Source organism: Lethenteron reissneri, chromosome 16 (genome assembly GCF_015708825.2).
Source record: "Lethenteron reissneri isolate LAM-NWPU_2019-01 chromosome 16, ASM1570882v1, whole genome shotgun sequence".
Lineage (NCBI taxonomy): Eukaryota > Metazoa > Chordata > Hyperoartia > Petromyzontiformes > Petromyzontidae > Lethenteron > Lethenteron reissneri.
The window spans coordinates 11,150,041-11,159,401 of record NC_083794.1 but is presented as its reverse complement, the minus strand read 5'-3'; the positions used below and the strand labels follow the sequence as shown (position 1 = coordinate 11,159,401).

At 55.3% G+C, this 9,361-nt stretch overlaps 1 protein-coding gene across 3 annotated transcripts in view; it reads left to right on the top strand.

Annotated features, from left to right (window-relative positions):
- Nucleotides 1–17: 17 nt before the first annotated feature.
- The window catches only part of NEIL3 (nei like DNA glycosylase 3), a 30,747-nt gene continuing 21,403 nt past the window's right edge, over nt 18–9,361 (top strand). The window contains exon 1 of one of the 3 annotated variants that reach the window (XM_061552381.1): nt 18–32. The gene's annotated coding sequence lies outside the window, so the exon portion shown is untranslated. Of the gene's footprint in view, nt 33–397; nt 413–1,753; nt 1,768–9,361 lie in introns of those variants that run through there. The other 2 variants (XM_061552382.1, XM_061552383.1) reach the window with 2 other exon arrangements.

Sequence of the window (9,361 nt, the reverse complement as noted above, 5' to 3'; positions counted from 1 at the left end):
ACTCGCAGTCGTTACCTTCACCACTCGCAGTGGTTAGTCGCTCTCCACTCGCAGTCGTTACCTTCACCACTCGCAGTCGTTACCTTCTCCACTCGCAGTCGTTACCTTCTCCACTCGCAGTCGTTACCTTCACCACTCGCAGTCGTTACCTTCTCCACTCGCAGTCGTTACCTTCTCCACTCGCAGTGGTTAGTCGCTCTCCACTCGCAGTCGTTACCTTCTCCACTCGCAGTCGTTACCTTCACCACTCGCAGTCGTTACCTTCTCCACTCGCAGTCGTTACCTTCTCCACTCGCAGTGGTTAGTCGCTCTCCACTCGCAGTCGTTACCTTCACCACTCGCAGTCGTTACCTTCTCCACTCGCAGTCGTTACCTTCTCCACTCGCAGTCGTTACCTTCTCCACTCGCAGTGGTTAGTCGCTCTCCACTCGCAGTCGTTACCTTCTCCACTCGCAGTCGTTACCTTCTCCATTCTCTCCTCACCTCTCACAGTCGTTACCCTCTCTCCCCTCTCTCTCCTCTCCACTCACAGTCGTTACCTTCCCCTCTCTCTCCTCTCACAGTCGTTACCCTCACAGTTGTTACCCTCACAGTTGTTACCCTCACAGTTGTTACCCTCACAGTCGTTACCCTCACAGTTGTTACCCTCACAGTCGTTACCCTCACAGTTGTTACCCTCACAGTTGTTACCCTCACAGTTGTTACCCTCACAGTTGTTACCCTCACAGTTGTTACCCTCACAGTCGTTACCCTCTCAGTCGTTACCTTCTCCATTCTCTCCTCTCCACTCACAGTCGTTCCACTCTCACCCCTCTCAGTCGTTATCCTCTCACCCCTCTCAGTCGTTACCCTCTCCTCAGTCGCTCCCCTCACCTCTCACAGTCATTACCCTCTCTCCCCTCTCTCCCCTCTCTCTCCTCTCCACTCAGTCGTTACCCTCACAGTCGTTACCCTCACAGTCGTTACCCTCTCAGTCGTTACCTTCTCCATTCTCTCCACTCCACTCACAGTCGTTACCCTCTCTCCTCTCTCTCTTTTTTGTTAATCATTGTATTATTTATTCAGCTTATTTCCCCGGGAAAGCTTCTCTGACTCATGGGTCTCGTGACTCCAGTGGTCCCGAGCAGGGCCTGCACCCGCACTTGCAACTGTCGTGTTGGGTGAAGGACATCTGCCCTTTGCCTGCGCTGTGGAAAACGTTCAAATTGAATACCTCGAGTGTGACGTTGGACTTGGCCGTGGGAAGGCACTCTCCTCTCTTTTTTTTTTACGATCAGTGGAAACAAGAAGATGCTCGGTGTATTCGGCACTTTGTTTCGTTCATCATTTCGTAATTTTTTTTTTTTTTAAACGGGGCTTTATGTTGCCCTCGCTCGCTCGCTCTCTCGCTCGCTCGCCCTCTCGCTCGCTCGCTCTCTCTCTCGCTCATTCTCTCGCTCCTTTTCTCGCGCTCACTCTCTCGTTCTGTACGCCGCCCCCCTCGCAGTCCTCTCTTTCCTCTCCTCTCACCCCTCAGTCGCTCCACTTTCTTTTTTTTTTACGATCAGTGGAAACAAGAAGATGCTCGGTATATTCGGCACTTTGTTTCGTTCATCATTTCGTAAATTTTTTTTTTAAACGGGGTTTTATGTAACCCTCGCTCTCTCACTCTCTCGCTCTCTCTCTCACTCGTTCTCTCGCCTCTCAGTCGCTCCACTCTCACCCCTCTCACCCCTCTATCCTCACAGTCGTTACCTTCTCCACTCTCACCGCTCTCCACTCGCAGTGGTTACCTTCTCTCTTCTCTCTCCCCTCTCAATCCTCACAGTCGCTCCACTCTCAGTCGCTCTCCACTCGCAGTCGTTACCTTCCCCTCTCTCTCCTCTCCACTCTCAGTCGTTACCCTCTCAGTCGTTACCCTCTCAGTCGTTACCTTCTCCACTCTCTTTTTTTTTACGATCAGTGGAAACAAGAAGATGCTCGGTGTATTCGGCACTTTGTTTCGTTCATCATTTCGTAATTTTTTTTTTAAACGGGGCTTTATGTAACCCTCGCTCTCTCCCCCCCCCTCGCTCCCTCTCTCTCTTTTTATATTTTTATTATTTTATTTTTCTTTGAAATTTTCTTTCTGTGGATTTCACACCTGATGACGATTGCTTGTGTTGCAGTCAAAACGTCGTGAGAATTTTTATTGTTTTACATTTATATCGTTACTTCCCTTCTACGTGACTTTACCGAAAGAACCAAGAATATGAATCCCTGCAGTCACGAAAGAAGCTTTAAATCAAAGCATAGCCTGGTCATTAAACTGGGTGACTGCCCTTCTCCACTCCCCTTACCCCCCACCTCCTCCATCTCTCCTCGTGTCACAAGCAAGCCTCCTTTTGCCCATTTCACCAATTTGTTTATTGCTGGGGTTGTTTTACACCTGATGATGGGCACTTGTGTAGCGCCCGAAACGTCGTCACTTAATTCAACTTTACCAAGAGAACCAGAGTATCCAAACACACAGGCATCGTCAGGGTCGCGATCGAACCCACGCTCAGCGTGATACAGCTCGTGCCCCAGCTACCGTAGCCTGCTGCCACCCCGGATGCTGCAGCTCCCACTGTTGCTGCTGCAGATCCCGCTGCTGCTGCTGCATCTCCTGCTGCTGCTGCCGATGCAGCAGCCTCAGCTCCAGGTACATTCCCAGCTGCGGGTCCAGCTCCGGCTGCTGAAACCGCTCCTGCAGCTGCTGCAGCTCCAACTGTTGCCGCTCGAACTCCTGCTGCACTCTCACCCCTCACTTCTCGCAGTCGTTGCCTTCTCCATTCTCTCCTCTCCACTCACAGTCGTTACCCTCTCTCTCCTCTCTCTCTTTTTTTACGATCAGTGGAAACAAGAAGATGCTCGGTGTATTCGGCACTTTGTTTCGTTCATCATTTCGTAAATTGTTTTTTTTAAACGGGGCTTTATGTAGCCCTCGCTCGCTCTCTCCCTCGCTCGCTCTCTCGCTCACTCTCTCGCTCGCTCTCTCGCTCTCTCTCTCGCTCGTTCTGTCGCTTATTCTCTCGCTCACTCTCTCGTTATGTACGCCGCCCCCCTCGCAGTCCGACGGCCTCCGACGGGTAGCTCATAACAGCATGCAGAGCTCCCCGTCATCTGCCACGGAGCACACGGCCTCCTCCATCGCCCACTGCTCCATGAAGGCCGGCACGGCGTGGGTCAGCCGCGCATGGCGGAACTCCAGCCACACCCTGGCTCCGACCAGAGCGCGGAAGATACCCAGGCTGCTGGCCGGACGTTTCCCCTCCAGGGCCATCTTCCTCGCCCTGTAAATGGCGAGCTTGGCGTAGCCGACGAGCACGTTGACCAGCCCCTGAAGATGTTGGGATCCGTCGCCCTTTCGGTATCCAAAGATGAGGATCGTCGGGAAGAAGTGGAGGCTGAACTTTAGGAGGATGTTTCTCAGGACCTTGAACAGTGAGTCCACGCTCTTGCACTCCACGTATTGGTGCGCCACCGTCTCCACTTTACCGCAGAACCGGCACTCCGGGAGCGTGTCGGTGAAGCGCGCCAGGGAGGCGTTGGTGGTGACGGTGCCGTGGGCGATGCTCCAGCTGAGGTCGCCGATGCGGTTGCACGTCGGGCTGGAGTAGAGTTGCCTCCAGCAAGGCCTCTCCGGAGAGATGCAGGGCAGGGCTTTCCTCCAGGCATGGTCCTTGTGGCTCCTCAGGGTGTCCTGTTGGTGAAACCGGACCATGTAGGAGTAGAGCACCTTCCTCCTGACATTTGCGAAGGCCACCTCTGGTAGGTCTTCCAGCCGGCACAGGTTGTGATCCGCCTTCGCTTGTCGGCATTGGCGATGCAGCGGCACGACGGAGAGCTCCGGTGGAGGGGGACCGAGAGGGGCCTCGTCATCCCCAACGCCGATGGGGGGCGTTCTCTCCGCTGCCGCTGAGAAGGCCCCCTTGGCTTCGACCAGGATCCGGGCAGCCACCCGGAGCGATTGCAGCCCTGTCTTTCTGGCCATGTCTGCTGGTCTGAGCCTCATGACTCCAGCGGTCCCGAGCAGGGCCTGCACCCGCACTTGCAACTGTCGTGTTGGGTGAAGGACATCTTCTTTTTGCCTGCGCTGTGGAAAACGTTCAATTTGAAGACCTCGAGTGTGACGTTGGACTTGGCCGTGGGAAGGCACTCTCCTCTCTCTCTCCTCTCACCCCTCTCAGTCGCTCCACTCTCACCCCTCTCAGTCGTTACCCTCTCACCCCTCTCAGTCGCTCCACTCTCACCCCTCTCAGTCGTTACCCTCACCCCTCTTAGTCGCTTCACTCTCACCCCTCTCAGTCGCTCCACTCTCACCCATCTCAGTCGCTCCACTCTCACCCCTCTCAGTCGTTACCCTCTCACCCCTCTTAGTCGCTCCACTCTCACCCCTCTTAGTCGCTCCACTCTCACCCCTCTCAGTCGCTCCACTCTCACCCCTCTCAGTCGTTACCCTCTCCTCAGTCGCTCCCCTCACCTCTCACAGTCGTTACCCTCTCTCCCCTCTCTCTCCTCTCCACTCAGTCGTTACCCTCACAGTCGTTTCCCTCTCAGTCGTTACCCTCTCAGTCGTTACCTTCTCCATTCTCTCCACTCCACTCACAGTCGTTACCCTCTCTCCTCTCTCTCTTTTTTTAATCATTGTATTATTTATTCAGCTTATTTCCCCGGGAAAGCTTCTCTGTCTCATGGGTCTCGTGACTCCAGTGGTCCCGAGCAGGGCCTGCACTTGCAACTGTCGTGTTGGGTGAAGGACATCTTCTTTTTGCCTGCGCTGTGGAAAACGTTCAATTTGAAGACCTCGAGTGTGACGTTGGACTTGGCCGTGGGAAGGCACTCTCTCCTCTCTCTCCTCTCACCCCTCTCAGTCGCTCGACTCTCTCCCCTCTCACCCCTCTCAGTTGTTACCCTCTCCTCAGTCGCTCACCACTCACAGTCGTTACCTTCTCCATTCTCTCCTCTCCACTCATAGTCGTTACCCTCTCTCCTCTCTCTCTCACACCCCTCACAGTCGCTCCATCTCACCCCTCACTCCTCTCAGTCGTTACCCTCTCAGTCGTTACCTTCTCCATTCTCTCCTCTCCACTCACAGTCGTTACCCTCTCTCTTTCTCTCTCCTCTCTCTCTTTTTTTAATCATTGTATTATTTATTCAGCTTATTTCCCCGGGAAAGCTTCTTTGTCTCATGGGTCTCGTGACTCCAGTGGTCCCGAGCAGGGCCTGCACCCGCACTTGCAACTGTCGTGTTGGGTGAAGGACATCTGCTCTTCGCCTCCGTTGTGGGAACCGTTCAATTTGAAGACCTCAAGCGTTATTGTTGACTTGGCCGTGGGAAGGCACTCTCTCCTCTCTCTCCTCTCACCCCTCTCAGTCGCTCCACTCTCACCCCTCTCAGTCGTTACCCTCTCACCCCTCTCAGTCGCTGCACTCTCGCCCCTCTCAGTCGCTGCACTCTCACCCCTCTCAGTCGTTCCACTCTCACCCCTCTCAGTCGTTCCACTCTCACCCCTCTCAGTCGCTCCACTCTCACCCCTCTCAGTCGTTACCCTCTCACCCCTCTCAGTCGCTCCACTCTCACCCCTCTCAGTCGTTACCCTCTCACCCCTCTCAGTCGCTCCACTCTCACCCCTCTCAGTCGTTCCACTCTCACCCCTCTCAGTCGCTCCACTCTCACCCCTCTCAGTCGTTCCACTCTCACCCCTCTCAGTCGCTCCACTCTCACCCCTCTCAGTCGCTGCACTCTCACCCCTCTCAGTCGCTCCACTCTCGCCCCTCTCAGTCGCTCCACTCTCACCCCTCTCAGTCGCTGCACTCTCGCCCCTCTCAGTCGTTCCACTCTCACCCCTCTCAGTCGTTACCCTCTCACACCTCTCAGTCGCTCCACTCTCGCCCCTCTCAGTCGTTACCCTCTCACACCTCTCAGTCGCTCCACTCTCACCCCTCTCAGTCGTTACCCTCTCCTCAGTCGCTCCCCTCACCTCTCACAGTCGTTACCCTCTCTCCCCTCTCTCTCCTCTCCACTCAGTCGTTACCCTCACAGTCGTTACCTTCTCCATTCTCTCCACTCCACTCACAGTCGTTACCCTCTCTCCTCTCTCTCTTTTTTTAATCATTGTATTATTTATTCAGCTTATTTCCCCGGGAAAGCTTCTCTGTCTCATGGGTCTCGTGACTCCAGTGGTCCCGAGCAGGGCCTGCACTTGCAACTGTCGTGTTGGGTGAAGGACATCTTCTTTTTGCCTGCGCTGTGGAAAACGTTCAATTTGAAGACCTCGAGTGTGACGTTGGACTTGGCCGTGGGAAGGCACTCTCTCCTCTCTCTCTCCTCTCACCCCTCTCAGTCGCTCCACTCTCTCCCCTCTCACCCCTCTCAGTTGTTACCCTCTCCTCAGTCGCTCACCACTCACAGTCGTTACCTTCTCCATTCTCTCCTCTCCACTCATAGTCGTGACCCTCTCTCTCTCACCCCTCACAGTCGCTCCACTCTCACCCCTCACTCCTTGCAGTCGTTACCTTCTCCATTCTCTCTCTTTTTTTAATCATTGTATTATTTATTCAGCTTATTTCCCCGGGAAAGCTTCTCTGACTCATGGGTCTCGTGACTCCAGTGGTCCCGAGCAGGGCCTGCACCCGCACTTGCAACTGTCGTGTTGGGTGAAGGACATCTGCTCTTCGCCTCCGTTGTGGGAACCGTTCAATTTGAAGACCTCGAGTGTGACGTTCGACTTGGTCGTGGGAAGGCACTCTCCTCTCTTTCCTCTCCTCTCACCCCTCAGTCGCTCCACTTTCTTTTTTTTTTACGATCAGTGGAAACAAGAAGAGGCTCGGTGTATTCGGCACTTTGTTTCGTTCATCATTTCGTAAATTTTTTTTTTAAACGGGGTTTTATGTAACCCTCGCTCTCTCACTCTCTCGCTCTCTCTCGCTCGTTCTGTCGCTCACACTCTCTCGCTCTCTCTTGTTCTGTACGCCGCCCTCCTCGCAGTCCTACGGCCTCCGACGGGTAGCTCATAACAGCATGCAGAGCTCCCCATCATCTGCCACCGAGCACACGGCCTCCTCCATCGCCCACTGCTCCTTGAAGGCCGGCATGTCGTGGGTCAGCCGCGTATGGCGGAACTCCAGCCACACCCTGGCTCCGACGAGAGCGTGGAAGATGCCCAGGCTGCTGGCCGGACGTTTCCCCTCCAGGGCCACCTTCCTCGCCCTGTAAATGGCGAGCTTGGCGTAGCCGACGAGCACGTTGACCAGCCCCTGAAGATGTTGGGGTCCGTCGCCCTTTGGGTATCCAAAAATGAGGACCGTCGGGGAGAAGTGGAGGCTGAACTTTAGGAGAATGTTTCTCAGGACCTTGAAAAGCGAGTTTAGGCTCTTGCACTCCACGTATTGGTGCGCCACCGTCTCCATTTTACCGCAGGACCGGCACTCCGGGGGCGTGTCGGTGAGGCGCGCCAGGGAGGCGTTGGTGGTGACGGTGCCGTGGGCGATGCTCCAGCTGAGGTCGCCGATGCGGTTGTACGTCGGGCTGGAGTAGAGTTGCCTCCAGCGAGGCCTCTCCGGAGAGATGCAGGGCAGGGCTTTCCTCCAGGCATGGTCCTTGTGGCTCCTCAGGGTGTCCTGTTGGTGAAACCGGACCATGTAGGAGTAGAGCACCTTCCTCCTGACATTTGCGAAGGTAACCTCTGGTAGGTCTTCCAGCCGGCACAGGTTGTGATCCGCCTTCGCTTGTCGGCATTGGCGATGCAGCGGCACGACGGAGAGCTCCGGTGGAGGGGGACCGAGAGGGGCCTCGTCATCCCCAACGCCGATGGGGGGCGTTCTCCCCGCTGCCGCTGAGAAGGCCCCCTTGGCTTCGATCAGGATCCGGGCAGCCACCCGGAGCGATTGCAGCCCTGTCTTTCTGGCCATGTCTGCTGGTCTGAGCCTCATGACTCCAGTGGTCCCGAGCAGGGCCTGCACCCGCACTTGCAACTGTCGTGTTGGGTGAAGGACATCTTCTTTTTGCCTGCGCTGTGGAAAACGTTCAATTTGAAGACCTCGAGTGTGACGTTGGACTTGGCCGTGGGAAGGCACTCTCCTCTCTCTCTCCTCTCACCCCTCTCAGTCGCTCCACTCTCACCCCTCTCAGTCGTTACCCTCTCACCCCTCTCAGTCGCTCCACTCTCACCCCTCTCAGTCGTTACCCTCACCCCTCTTAGTCGCTTCACTCTCACCCCTCTCAGTCGCTCCACTCTCACCCATCTCAGTCGCTCCACTCTCACCCCTCTCAGTCGTTACCCTCTCACCCCTCTTAGTCGCTCCACTCTCACCCCTCTCAGTCGCTCCACTCTCACCCCTCTCAGTCGCTCCACTCTCACCCCTCTCAGTCGTTACCCTCTCCTCAGTCGCTCCCCTCACCTCTCACAGTCGTTACCCTCTCTCCCCTCTCTCTCCTCTCCACTCAGTCGTTACCCTCACAGTCGTTTCCCTCTCAGTCGTTACCCTCTCAGTCGTTACCTTCTCCATTCTCTCCTCTCCACTCACAGTCGTTACCCTCTCTCTCTCTCCTCTCTCTCTTTTTTTAATCATTGTCTTATTTATTCAGCTTTTTTCCCCGGGAAAGCTTCTCTGTCTCATGGGTCTCGTGACTCCAGTGGTCCCGAGCAGGGCCTGCACCCGCACTTGCAACTGTCGTGTTGGGTGAAGGACATCTTCTTTTTGCCTGCGCTGTGGAAAACGTTCAATTTGAAGACCTCGAGTGTGACGTTGGACTTGGCCGTGGGAAGGCACTCTCTCCTCTCTCTCTCCTCTCACCCCTCTCAGTCGCTCCACTCTCTCCCCTCTCACCCCTCTCAGTTGTTACCCTCTCCTCAGTCGCTCACCACTCACAGTCGTTACCTTCTCCATTCTCTCCTCTCCACTCATAGTCGTGACCCTCTCTCTCTCACCCCTCACAGTCGCTCCACTCTCTCTCCCCTCTCTCCTCACAGTCGCTCCACTCTCACCCCTCACTCCTCGCAGTCGTTACCTTCTCCATTCTCTCTCTTTTTTTAATCATTGTATTATTTATTCAGCTTATTTCGCCGGGAAAGCTTCTCTGACTCATGGGTCTCGTGACTCCAGTGGTCCCGAGCAGGGCCTGCACCCGCACTTGCAACTGTCGTGTTGGGTGAAGGACATCTGCTCTTCGCCTCCGTTGTGGGAACCGTTCAATTTGAAGACCTCAAGCGTTATTGTTGACTTGGCCGTGGGAAGGCACTCTCTCCTCTCTCTCCTCTCACCCCTCTCAGTCGTTCCACTCTCACCCCTCTCAGTCGTTACTCTCTCACCCCTCTCAGTCGCTCCATTCTCACCCCTCTCAGTCGCTGCACTCTCA